At 47.0% G+C, this 13,876-nt stretch overlaps 1 protein-coding gene across 1 annotated transcript in view; it reads right to left on the bottom strand.

Annotated features, from left to right (window-relative positions):
• SCD5 (stearoyl-CoA desaturase 5) overlaps window positions 1-13,876 on the bottom strand; it is a 145,054-nt gene that overhangs the window by 88,869 nt on the left and 42,309 nt on the right. The window lies entirely within an intron of this gene.

The raw sequence follows: 13,876 nt of genomic DNA, 5'->3' as shown, positions 1-13,876 counted from the left end.
TGCTTGCACCCAATCACTCGGCGCCATCTGCGGGTGCGAGCAGTGGTTGCTGGCCTCGATCACCCCTCAGGGCTTCTCCATCTCCCCCTGCTCCTGAGGGGCAATTGGGGCTGGAAGCTACCTCTCACACCCATTGCCAGTGACGGCCCCGCTCACACCCACTGCCGGCACTGGCTGCAGGTGCAAGCAGGGCTAGTGCTGTCAGTGTGTGCAAGTGGCGGTGGCAGGAGTGGGGCTGCCAGCATACAGGATACTGGGGGCAGCAGCAATAGGGGCTGGGCAGGGGAGTGGAGGATGGGCAGAGACCGGTCTCTGTGCCCACCACAGCCTCTCGGCCCACAGTTCCTTTCAAGGTGCACGAATTCATGCACTGGGGCCCTAGTACACATATATTAAATCGTTGTATACCTAAAACTAACACATTATTATATGTCAAAAAGAGGCCCAGTGCACAAAATTTGTGCACTGGTAGGGTTCCTAGTGGCTGCCAGCTGCCAGCCGGGTACTCCCTCCCATCCCCCAGCCGCCTGCCAGGGTTGCTGCCACCTCTGGCCAGGGACTCCCTCCCTTCCCCCGGCAAGCCCTGCCCCCTGGTCGAACTCCCAGATGAACTCCCAGTCAAGGAGATAATTTGCATACTACCCTTTTTTTTCTTTATTGATTAAGGTATTACATATGTGTCCTTATCCTCCCATTGCCCCCCCTCACCCCATCCCACTCACGCCCTCACCCCCCTGGTATCTCTGTCCATTGGTTAGGCTTATATGCATGCATACAAGTTCTTTGGTTGATCTCTCCACTTTACCCCCACCCTCCCTTACCTTCCCTCTGAGGTTTGACGATCTGATCAATGCTTCTGCATACTACACTTTTATTATATAGGATTATATCTCAATAAAAACTTCAGTATTTGAAACATGTTACAGAATGGACACAAGCATCACCCAAACGTGTAAAACAGCAACGGCAAAAAATAAGAACTGTATAAGAAATGCTAAACATTGCACAAATTACTTGATAAAAATGGCCGTGCCCAACTGGCATGGCTCAGTGTTTGAGTGACAATCTATGAACCAGGAGGTCACAGTTTGATTCCCAGTCAGGGCACATGTACGGGTTGCGGACTCCATCCCCAGTGGGGGGCATGTCGGAGGCAGCCAATCAATGGTTCTCATCATTGATGCCTCTCTCTCTCTCTCTCTCTCTCTCTCTCTCTCCCCCCCCCCTTCCCTTCCTCTCTGAAATCAATAAAAATATACATTTTTTTAAATAGCCAAAATTTTCTCTTTTTTAAAAAAAGTTGTCATCCACATCTTGGCCTTTATTTTTTTTACCTATAAGAAGGATCCCCAGTTGGGGAAGAATGCACCCAGCGTGCTTCCTCCCCCACTCAATTCTCTCTTACTCACAAGCTTAGACTACACAGCCACTCACTCACCCCACCCAACCCTCCACACCCACCCCCTACTCCCTAACCCTAGCTAGCTCAACTTTGGTTCTGAAGAGGGTACTTACTGGTAGATGGTAGAAAAGCTACTCCAAAGAGCTACACATCCAATTGGAGAAGAGACACAACTACATTGCAGCTGAAGTTATAGATGCCAAATGGCTGCTACTGTTATTATTGTTGCTGTTTTTGTTGGCACTTATTGAGGCCTTAGAATATGCAAAAACCTAAAGTGAGCACTTAACTCGTCTCATCTCATTAGTCACTAACTCTATTACCCCATTTTACAGATGAGGCAACGTGAAGTTTAGACATTTGGCCAAGATCACCCAGCACGTGACAACAGAACTGGGGCCTGGCACTGACATATTGTCTCTCAGGATTGCAACCTCCTGGCGATCTGTAGTAAATTGCAACTTCCCCCACACGTGTGCTCTTTTTAGCTACGATAATTTTTAATTTAAAAATGTTACTGTTGACATTATTGCAAGTGTCCCCCTTCTGCCCCCCTTTGCCCACCTCCATCCCCCTCCCTTGGCCTTCACCAAACTATTGTCCGCGGAGTATGCCTGTATGCTCTTTAGCTAATCCCCTCACCTTCCTTATCTAGTTCCCCCCACCCCCCTCTTCCCTACTAGTCAGGAGTTGACTGTTCCTCTGAGGCCAAATGTAAAAAGCCCCACAATGTGATTTCCCAGGCAAACAGCAGTAGGCACCTTACCATCTTCTGTTCTTTTCTAATAGTTCCCCATGCACTGGTAAGGTATTTGAGATCACAATACGGGGGTGGGGGTGAGGGGAGTTGGAGGAGGATGGGAGGGAAGTCAAGAGGCCTGCGTTTCAGCCCCACTTCCACCACTAACTACCCTCTCTGGACCACAGGTTCCTCGGGGGCAAAAGGAAACCAGTGGATGATATGGTTTCTAATATCCCCTCCAGCTTTAAATTTTTAGCACTTTATGAAGCCTGGTAGTGTCATCATAAGGGTGGGTGCCCGGCGGTGTGGACACAACGCCCCCTACCGGCAGCCTCTCCGCAGTGAGGTTGTGGTCACCAGTTCAGCAAGGCCTGCGGTCCTGCGCCCGCTTCGGGGCTGTGGGAAAGGGGGAAGTGATCGGCGCATGCTCCACACTCACCCAGCCCCCGCTCTACAGGGTCTACTGCCGGATGTTTCCTGCAAGAAAAGTGCTTAGGATTCAGGTGAACAACGGTTTTTTGTTGTTTTCTTAAGGAAAATTTCCCTTTATTCTTTATTGTTGATGTTAATCCTCACCTGAGGATATTTTCCCATTGATTTTTTAGAGAGAGTGAAGGGAGGGAGGGAGGAGAAGAAGGGGGGAAGAGAGAAAGAGAGAAACATCCACTGGTTGCCTCTCCCATGTGCCCGACCAGGGCCAAGGGTCGAACCTGCAACCCGGGTACATGCCCTTGACCAGGAATCGAACCCTTGACCCTTCTGTGTAGGAGCTGACACTCTAACCACTGAGCAACACAGACCAGGGCTGGACAACGGTTTTTTAAGAGGACAAAAGGATTACAGAGTGATTGATAATAAAAATAAGCACAATTTTAAAAGTGCTTTTATTTTTCAGCATGGAATAGTCTCTTGAAGGCAAGCATATACCTATTCTCTGAAAGTGAAAAATAAATTCTTCTGCAGCTTTTGTGTATTTGTTTAAAATCTGAGCCAAGTAAAGTCTCTGAGCTTCCCCCCTGAGGGTGCTTCTCGGCTTCAACAACTGGCTGGCTGAGTCTGCTCACCTTTGCCAGCTGAATTCAGCAACATGACCTGCCCTTCCACGGCCACCAGCCTCCACGGCCAGCCTCCCCCCGAGGGCATTTGATGGGAGACACAGGCCCTTTCAACTTCGAGAAACACTCACATAAAGCATTCACACTTTTAAAACCCCATTTTAAATCATTTCTAAAGGCTTTAGAAATGGTTTAAAAAGGAAAACCCCTGAGCCGTGAATCTGCAGTCCACAGCAGAGCAGAGCCGCAGAGCCAACAATGGCCTGGGTTCCCTTGCTCTCCCTGCTCCCCTCTTCCTGAAACCTCACACGTGAAGAAGGGGCTGTTTGGCCAGGACCGCACACCTCTCCTTGGGTTGCTCACCTTCCCTGGGAGCTCAGTCAGAGGAGAGAAGGGATGGGAGTGGATGTGTGTCCGGGGGGACAGGGGAAGAACAGGCCATCAGCACTGGACTTGGGCTTTGAGGAGTCAGATCCACATAACATCCATAGAGGCCACGTAAGCCAGGCCCAAGGGGAATCTAATCTACGATGGGGTCCATTTCAACAATAAGCTCCAGAAGGTCCCATCCCCCGATTCACACAGACACTGACCTGTCGTACCTTCATGAATGGAAAACCGGCCTCTTTTCTCCAAATCAAGGGCACCCAGTTCCCAACCTGAGCTCCATTCCAAGGGATGCTTTTCCCAAGCCGCCACGGTTGGCTCTGCTTTTCCTCCCCCTCCTCTCGCCTCTGGAGCTTTTCTTTTCCCTTCCTTACTGCCTTTCCACACGTAAGCCAGTCAAACCAATAGAGACTTAATTCCTCTCCTAACTCCACTCTGGTCAGAAAGGAGCTAGAACAGCGGTTCTCAACCTGTGGGTCGCGACCCCTTTGGGAGTCGAAGGACCCTTTCACAGGGGTCGCCTAAGACCATCGGAAAACACGTATATAATTACATATTGTTTTTGTGATTAATCATTATGCTTTAATTATGTTCGATTTGTAACAATGAAAATACATCTTGCATATCAGATATTTACATTACAATTCATAACAGCAGCAAAATTACAGTTATGAAGTAGCAATGAAAATAATTTTATGGTTGGGGCTCACCACAACATGAGGAACTGTATTAAAGGGCTGCAGCATTAGGAAGGTTGAGAACCACTGGTCTAGAACCAGAGCTGGTCCAAGCAGAATTCTCCGTCGGGAACTGGGAGAGCAAGACCATACATGCTAAGGGTAGCCCGTTTTCCCACCTCTCGACTCCGGGCTGGTCCTGTCATTTTGCTTCAGCCAACAGAATATATGCAAGCGAGGCTGTGCGATTTCCAGAGCTTAGGCCTCAAGAGGCCTCAGAGCTTCTGCTTTGGTCCCCGAAACACTGTCTGGATCGCCATGAAAGGAAGCTGGGTCAGCCTCCCAGGGAATGAGAACCGTGAAAATGACAAGCGAGGCACCCAGCCAACAGTCAGCGCCACTGCCAGCCATGTGAGTGACACCCCATGCAGCTGCAGCAGCCAGCCCGGGTGAAGCCAGCGGAGGCGCCGCCTGCCAACCGCAGAACCATGAGCAATGATGTATTGGTGCTGTTTTAAGCCACTCGGTTTCCGGGTGTTAGGCGGCAGTAGATACCTGAAATGCACACCTTTTACCTCTATCTCTGTTGTGCATGGAATAAGATACTAGAATGGGATTTTTTCTGCCTCTATTTTACTGAGGCACCATGTGACAGATATCAGAGTCCCACATGACTGAAACAAACCCCCTCTTACAGAATTCACCAAGGAAATGATCGAGACTGGCTCCACCACTCTTGGGCACCTCATCCTGACCAAAGATATGAAAGGAATCAGGGTGGAGGATGTGGGGGGACAGGTAGAGTGCTCTTTTGGGGGAGCTCTTAACGAGCTGTGAGAGTCCCCCTTAACACACCTGAGGAAAGGGGCTACAGCTGTATCTTCACCTCAAATACAGGGAAGCAGGTTCAAGCAGACCACTTGGGGAATTTTAAAAAACAGCTAACATAATGGGTCCAGATTTGCACCCCAACACGCAGAGTGGCTGTGACAGGAGGAAGGGGCTTGCAGGCACTGGTGTGCTCGTGCGGGGTTTTGGGGGGAAAGTGTGTCCTGTGGACCAAATGTGGTCACTCAAGAGAGACTGCTAGTATGGGGTCAGCGTGAGTCCTGTCTCATAGGACATGTAGAGGGGCAGAGACACCACAGCAGCAAGAAGCTAGGGGTGGCCCTATAACCGGTTTGGCTCAGTGGATATAGCATCGGCCTGCAGACTGAAGGGCCCCAGGTTTGATTCCGGTCAAGGGCATGTACCTTGGTTGCGGGCACATCCCCATTAGGGGGTGTTCAGGAGGCAGCTGGTCGATGTTTCTCTCTCATCGATGTTTCTAACTCTCTATCCCTCTCCCTTCCTCTCTGTAAAAAATCGATAAAATATATATATTTTTTAAAGAAGCTAGAGGTGGACACTGGATTACTAAGGTCGTAGAAAGAAATCCAAAGAGACCTCCTGGAATAAAGATGCATGTTCTTATGCCCAGAGAACTGTAAGAGAGAGATGACAACAATGGGGTTTTCTGAAGAACCTAACACAATGTCCAGCAAGGAAAGGTGACAACGTCAAACACTGGCCCAGCTCAGGGAGTGGGAAGCCTTATTCCTAACTTCCTGTCACCCAGTCCTGGAGGTTCAGAAACTAGCTAGCAAACAGAATTGCAGGCAGGAAAAAAGCATAAGGCAGAGACCACAGAGAAGCCACCATCTACCCACCAACCTCTCCCAGGTTAGACCCTTAGCCTGATGCAGGCTTGAAATGAGGAAGGGTTGACATTAAATCAAGTTCACAGGTTTGATTTCTCATCTTGGGGTGGTCATTCTAATTTCCAAACTGTGACACAGTACAACTTCGAATGACATGAGGACGTGACAGGAGATGACTTTCCTAAGGAGATGAAAAGTCACAGGGTTCGAACGTGAGCTGGAAAAAATCACAGGCTGAGTTTTCACACCAACCTTCCTCTATTAAAATAAAATTTAAAAGGACAACAGGGGAGACGTATTTTTTTTTTGATGTATCACTAATTAATTGTTTGTTGGACATGCTAGTTACACTGACTTGGTCTATTTACCATTTCTCTGGAATACACTTTTCAAAAGACCAAAAAAAGTTCTCATTGTGCCATCTTTTTCTCCAGACAGCCACGCGTATTTCTTTGTTCACTTCCCTTCCCACTCTTACAAACGAGGTGGGCTTATAATGTATCACATGATCACACTGATCCAGGTCCAGAAGGTCCCTAGCTACTCATCATTTAGGACATGGCAGCTACTGAGGCGATAAACTTGGAAATTGGTTTCCCCAGGTGCTTAAAGCCTTGGCAAGCGTTAGCCCCATGACCGTGGGAAAAGGTCAGTACAGGTGTCTATTGGCTTAAAGCCAGTCTCACTTGTCTGGAATACAGGACTTCATCAGCACACCTGCCTACAAGCTTTTAAAGACTGATATATCTGTAGGTGAGTTTTTGGACTTCATATGGGGAAGCTGAAATCTAATAGAGAAGATGGGTTGGCAGAACCTGTGTCTGAACTTTCAGCAAGTAAGCTTTTATAAATAATAGATGCAATCAATTATTTAGCATAACCAAACATGCTTGAAGAATTTTGGTATCACTTGCTAGTTCTCAAGAATTTAATGCATAATCACAGAGATGCATAATGCATAAAGACATGGCCCCACTGGATACCGGCCTAAGAGAGAGACTGGCTGCACTGAGAGGGAAAGGCATCAAAGTTCAATCAATTATTTGCAGGTGATGTGTTGCATTTATTCATGTAGCGTAATAGAGCTGAGGTGGGAAAGCCGCATCAGTGTCTTCTCTGAAAAAATGTGAGTCAATGAGAATATATAGGGGTGAGTGAAAGTAGGTTTATAGTGGCAAGTATGTGAAACAGAGTTTATTATTGTATTATTTATTATTTATTATATTGCTTACTAGAGGCCCGGTGCATGAAATTCATGCGGGGGGGGGGGGGGTGGCAGGGGGCGTGTCCTTCAGCCCGGCCTGCTCCCTTGCCCAGTCTGGGAGCCCTGCAATTGATTGCCCTGCTGAGGGAGGCCCTGCCCACCGCTGACATCCAGGTAGCCTGGGCCTCCCTCTTTGGGGTGATTACGGAGCCCCCCAGCCTGTGGCCTGGGCCTCCCTCTGCAGGGCAATCATAGAGTGATGGCGCCCCCCTCCCCCCAACAATTGCATCACACCCGCCTTGGCGGCGGCAGTCAATGCTGGGTCATTGCGGAGCCCACGACCCAGGAGGGACTGAGAGTCAGCAGTTCAGCCTGCTCACCAGTCCCCACCCACCCAAGCCTGCTGAGCGCGCAGCCTGGCATTCGGTCATCCGTTCGGTCGTTTTGGACATTACAGACCCTGGCTCTTTATATACTGGGATTATTTACTATTTTTATATTATTTATTATGAACAACTGAAAACCTACTTTTGCCCACCCCTGTCTGTATATTGGATGAAGAGCCAGGGTGTTGAGCTCTGCTTCTGACTGTGGAACAAATGATGCTAGTTGCCATGGGAGTTTAAATCAGGCTCCCACCGTCGCTCCTCAATGTTGCAATCACCATCCCAGGAAGACATCCTGTAGGCTGTCCTACAAAAGACGTCACAAAGTGGGCCTTGAAGATTTTGTCAAGGTCCAGGGCATGGCCCTCGGCATCGAGGCACTGAAGTCTCATCCGATGACTCCATTTCTCAGGGACCCATTTCTTGGAGGCAGATTCTCCTGGTCCAGCCTCCCACTCTAAACCAGAGAGACGGCTCACTAATTCAGGGGGTTACTCGAAGTGCACACAACCAATGCATTCTTTTCCAACAGGAGGCCAAATCCTAAGCACCGGGTTGCTGGGCGAGCATGGCATCAGAGCTAGGGGAGACGCGAATGGAATGTTCCAGGCGCCAGGCTGAGGCAGCCTGAGGTGTCCATCACACAACAGAGAGGGTGTAGCCCAGTGATGGCGAACCTATGACACGCATGTCAGAGGTGACACGCGTATCAGAGGTGACACGTGTGTCAGAGGTGACACGTGTGTCAGAGGTGACACGCAAACTCATTTTTTGTTGTTGATTTTTCTTTGTTAAATGGCATTTAAATATATAAAATAAATATCAAAAATATAAGTCTTTGTTTTACTATGGTTGCAAATATCAAAAAATTTCTATATGTGACACGGCACCAGAGTTAAGTTAGGGTTTTTCAAAACGCTGACACGCCGAGCTCAAAAGGTTCGCCATCACTGGTGTAGCCAGTGGTTTTCAAACTTCGTGTCTGTACCCATTAGAGTTGTTAGATCATTTAGCAAGTCACACTCAGACACCACTTAAAACGAAAATATAGAGTAGAATAGAACATATCAGAGAGTACTGCATGAAACTGAGGTTGGTAAGAGTGGTGGTTAAGAGGACAGACCCTAAGTGCAGGCTCCGTAGGACCCAATGCCAGCCACAGAGCCCTGGGCACATGATTGAGTCTAGGCTTCGGTTTCTTTGTTTGCAAAATGGGAATGATGATATTGCCTACCTCTGGAGATTGTCGTCAAAATTAAATGGTTTGATACCTATAAGAGGCAGAGAACTGTGCCTGGCTGTAAGTGCTACATGAGTTTTCATTATTAGTAAGAATTGCTTTGTGAAACTATGGCCCACAACCCGAGATACCAGAATCGAGTTCCTATGACAACTAGAGTCAGACACGCTGAGCAGGATATGAGAGAACTCGTAGACTGAGTGGTTTCCATTGTATTTGGTTAGAAAATGAAGGAAGCAATATCAGATTGCAGGCAAATAAAAACCAGAGGGATCTATTCACTAGGACGTCCCAGATGACCAGGCTGGAGCTCACTTCAGCTGAGGAGTGCTTTTTAGTGAATTAGATGAAAGTGCTTTTGTTGAGATGAGATGCCATAAATATCTCTTTTCTGGAGAGAATTCTCATTCTCTGAGGTGCACTTTGCCTTTTTTCTTTTCTTTTTTTTTTTACTTTCATCTTGAGACCACGGTGACATATTTTGACCCACTGGAATGGATCGTCAAGTTTAAATTTAAACTTGAACTTAAATTTCCTCTCTTCTATGAGTTCGGTTCTCACCTCAATTTTTTAGAGTAGCAGCCGTACCAATTGATTATTCCACCCCATTCCACAAGCCCTTCTTTCATATATTTTCCCATGATCCACAGAAATCTGGACAAATAGAAGGTGAATGATAAGGTAAAGCAAAGACTAAAATATATTTTCAAGCGAAAAATAGACCTTTGGAGAAGACGACAGAGCAAATGGGGGAGAGTGAGTGATATTCAAGCAGAAGTGAGAATAATTATAATATTCACCATAGATGACCTATCATGTGCCAGGCACGGGGCTAAGCACTTCATAACCATTGATCATACTTCTCACAATGACTTTGAAAGGTATATGATACTATTTACAGATATAAGTAAGGAAGCTGGCCCTTAAAAAGGTAAAAATAAAACAAAAAACTGACTGAGACTCACTGCTAGTAAACGGTGGAGCCAGACTCAAAGGTGGACTTCCTGAGTACAGAGCTCATGCCTTTCCTTTACACACAGCTACACGGGTTTTAGAACTAGACCCACTGGGTCTAAATTCCAGCTCTAACACTTATAAGCTACAGAACTTCTCCAACCCTCACTTAATTTCCTCTTCCATAAAATGGTGGTGACAACGGTAGCTTCCCCACAGGATTTTGTGAAAATCAAATGAGATGTTTATTCAAGGATTTAACATTGCAGTTGGCACACAGGAACTGTTCAAATAGTTGCCAACTACCGTTATTGTTATGCCAGTCTTTGCAAGGCTGCCCATAAACTGCAAACAGTACATATGGGTAATCAGTGGACGAGACCAGCTAACGATGTGCCATTTGGCCAACAGTCTTTGGACCCCCTCTCTCTTATAATGGCATTTCCCATGGCACCTCATTCCTGCCACTGGCACAAGGAGAAAACAAGGCACCATTGAAGGCAAAAACGGCATAACGGTCAAATAAGGAAACTGCACCCAAATGAAAGGTTTCGGTTCAGGCCCATGGAATCAGGAAGAAAGGAAAGAGGACCTGAGGTCTGAGATCGCTGCAGAGCTAATCACATGAAGGACGCATTCAGTACACTGTGGGAGGCAGGAAGAGTGCCGCTGAGGAAAAAATAAATTACTTGGGGATTGGAATGGAAGCTTTTGCTCACGTTACTGTGCGAAGAAAGATTCCCACAGAAGAGCAAAGGATTTAGGGTTGAGAGGAATTTAATCAGTTTCTCCAGCTCATTTTAACCTAAAAGAGAAGGATTTAATTTCCAAGTCTTAAATGGGCACCAGAATTTAGACAAAGTCAAACTAGGGGAAGAGAAAAGATAAGAAGGACCATCCACTGTCCAAAAATCAGAAGGAAAACACCAGCCTGGGGAAGTACTGAACAGGTCCAGATTTAAAGGCTGGTATAGCTCAGCAAGCACAGGATGTGGTGGAGGGAGTGGGGTGAGAAGACATAAAAATGAACCTTATTTCCACCCTTGGTTTTTTTTGTGTGTTTTTTAAAATATGTTTTTATTTATTTCAGTGAGAGGAAGGGAGGAGATAGACACATCAATGATGAGAGAGTCATTGATCAGCTGCCTCCTGCACAACCCCTACTGGGGATTGAGCCCGCAACCATGGCATGTGCCCCGACTGGAAATCAAAACGTGATCTCCTGGTTCGTAGGTTCAACCACTGAGCCACACTGGCTGGGCTTTTATGCTTTGTTTAGGGTTTTGTTTGTTTTTTGGTGTGTGTGTGTGTGTGTGTGTGTGTGTGTGTGTGTGTGTGTATCAGCTAGATGAAGACATCAAATTCAGCTGTGTTTATTTCTATTTTGCCAAGCCAAGGATTTTAAATTTAACTTGAAATAATCAATAGGCAATAGCCTTTATTTTTAACACCTGCCTGGCTGAGACTGAACACCTCTGCTGCAATTCCTGAGGTACATGGGCAAAATGTTGCAAAGCATCTTTCCTATTTGAGCAAAGTGGAATTTAAAAACATGTTATTAAATCTGAAGATGTTTGGATGTAGTATCTAGTATGGATCCCATTACTGAAAATGCCAGGCACGTAACTCTGAGGCCCAAGAAACAGTGCAAGTGAATTTACAGAAGAATAAAACCAAATGTGAAGAAGCAAAGAGATTTCGATCTGCTAAGGCTGTCATTGGACTGCACACCTGAGCTGAGTTAGTGGGCAGCTGGTCACACATTCAGTGCACAACACTCATCGGTAAGACAGGCCAGAGGGAGGAGACAGCAGTTGCTTCTGTTTTCATCACCACTGTCATCAATAAGCATTATTCACTACAATATGGGAGTCATTGGAGGACATTGTTCTCCTGAAGCTTAGTCTATTTAAGGAAACAAAACATGTACATAAACAGAATAGTAAATAACAATACAAGCTGTGCCAAATGGGAATGTGTCATTCTTAGAAACTGCTCAGTGTCTTCATATTACAAAAACATATCCATCATGCTGTGCAGAAGCCACACCATGACGCTAGACTCAGAGAAATAACCCCAAATGCCAACGGCAAACAATGTCACTCTAATTCCACTCTAAGTCCTCCAACAATTAAAGGACAGCTGTGATATTCAGATACGCTCTAGCAGTCATTAATGAACTGCCTCATGTGCTGTTTAAAATTGTCAATTTTAACCTGACCCTGGTTTGGGGGCTGTCCATTTGAAACAACCTTAGGTTTTACATCCCTAAGCATATTTCACATTTATTTAGAAAGGCAATATAAGTATAGTGGCTAAGAGTAAGGATTCTGGAATCAGACTTCCTGGGTTTGAATCCCAGTTCTATACATATTAGCTGTGTCACTATGGCAAGTGACTTAACTTCCCTAAGCCTTGGTTTCCTCACGTGTAAGTGGGAATAATAATAGGATTTGCCTCATCCTATATAATAAGAGCCCAGTGACTGAAACGGCAGAATGACCAGAATGGCCAGAGACCAGAATGATTGGGGGCGTGGCAGGCCTGCAAACCCCTGGTGGCCCCTCACCCAGGCCAGCACGCCCCCCAGCGGGGACCCCCACCCCAATCCGGGGCCCCCATCAGGGCAGGCCAGCCGGCCCCCAACTGTGCACGAGGACTCTATCCTATATAATAAAAGGGTAATATGCAAATTGACCCTAACAGCAGAACAACCAGAACGCCACTGGACCAGTCACTATGAGGCACACTTACAACCTCTGGGTCTTTTTCCCTGGTCGGCAGGCTCCGATCACCTTATGGCAAACAGAGACCCGGGGGTGGGTGGCAGGGGACGCGGGGGGCGCCAGGCCAAGGCCCCTGCCCTGCCAGTCACCCCACACACAGAGGGTGACCTACAGTGGGGGCGGGGCCGGCAAGCAGGCGGGAACAACCAACCTCTCAGTCCCTTTCCCCGGCCATCAGGCACTGATCACTCGATGGCGAAGGGGGAACTGGGGATGGGGGGGCGGGGGGACGGGGCCAGCTGCAGGCAGCCAGGGAAGATGTCCCTGGTTGTAGGCCAGCCCTAGGGACCGTACCCGCGCATGAATTTCGTGTGCCAGGCCTCTAGTATACTCAAAGGGAAGATTATATAAAATAATGCATAAATAGGTGGCACATAGCTCACAAAAATATTTGCTTTCATTACTATTATCACTAAGGTGGCTGGCAGCCTGAGTTGGAGTGAGATGCCATTGGAAGGGGCTGGGGCACTGCATCCAAGGTCTCCCATAGGGATACCTTTGAGACCCACCTCTTTTTTTATATATATATATATATATTTTTTATTGATTTTTTACAGAGAGGAAGGGAGAGAGATAGAGTCAGAAACATCGATGAGAGAGAAACATCGATCAGCTGCCTCCTGCACATCCCCCACTGGAGATGTGCCCGCAACCCAGGCACATGCCCCTGACCAGAATCGAACCTGGGACCTTTCAGTCTGCAGGCTGACGCTCTATCCACTGAGCCAAACCGGTTTTGGTGAGACCCACCTCTTCATGCTCTGTGTTTAACAGCAGGTGAGTGCACAGACTGGAGACAAGGAAGAGGCACCCAGTAGTCTGAGGGAGCAACATGGGAGAATCTATCATATCCGACACATCTGCTTCAAAATTACTGGTTCCCCCTGGCCATATGGCTGTTGTTTGGAGCATAGTCCCAAATGGTTGTGGGTTTGATCCCTGATCAGGGTGCATACAGGAGGCAACCAATTGATGTTCTCTCTCACATTGATATTTCTCTCTCTCTCTCCCTCTCTCTCTCAAATCAATAAAAACATATCCTCGGGTGAAGATTTTTTTTTAATATATTTTATTGATTTTTTACAGAGAGGAAGGGAGAGAGATAGAGAGTTAGAAACATCCATGAGAGAGAAACATCGATCAGCTGCCTCCTGCACACCTCCTACTGGGGATATGCCCGCAACCCAGGTACATGCCCTTGACCAGAATCGAACCTGGGACCTTTCAGTCCGCAGGCCGACACTCTATCCACTGAGCCAAACTGGTTTCGGCTCGGGTGAAGATTTTAAAAAAATTAATGGTCCACATACATAGAAAGGATAAAAATAAATTTGAAATTAGAA

The sequence above is a fragment of the Myotis nattereri genome, assembly GCF_964212035.1.
Source record: "Myotis nattereri genome assembly, chromosome: 1".
In the NCBI taxonomy this organism is placed as follows: domain Eukaryota; kingdom Metazoa; phylum Chordata; class Mammalia; order Chiroptera; family Vespertilionidae; genus Myotis; species Myotis nattereri.
Note: the sequence above shows the minus strand (reverse complement) of the source record. Positions and strands in the feature narration are given on the sequence as shown.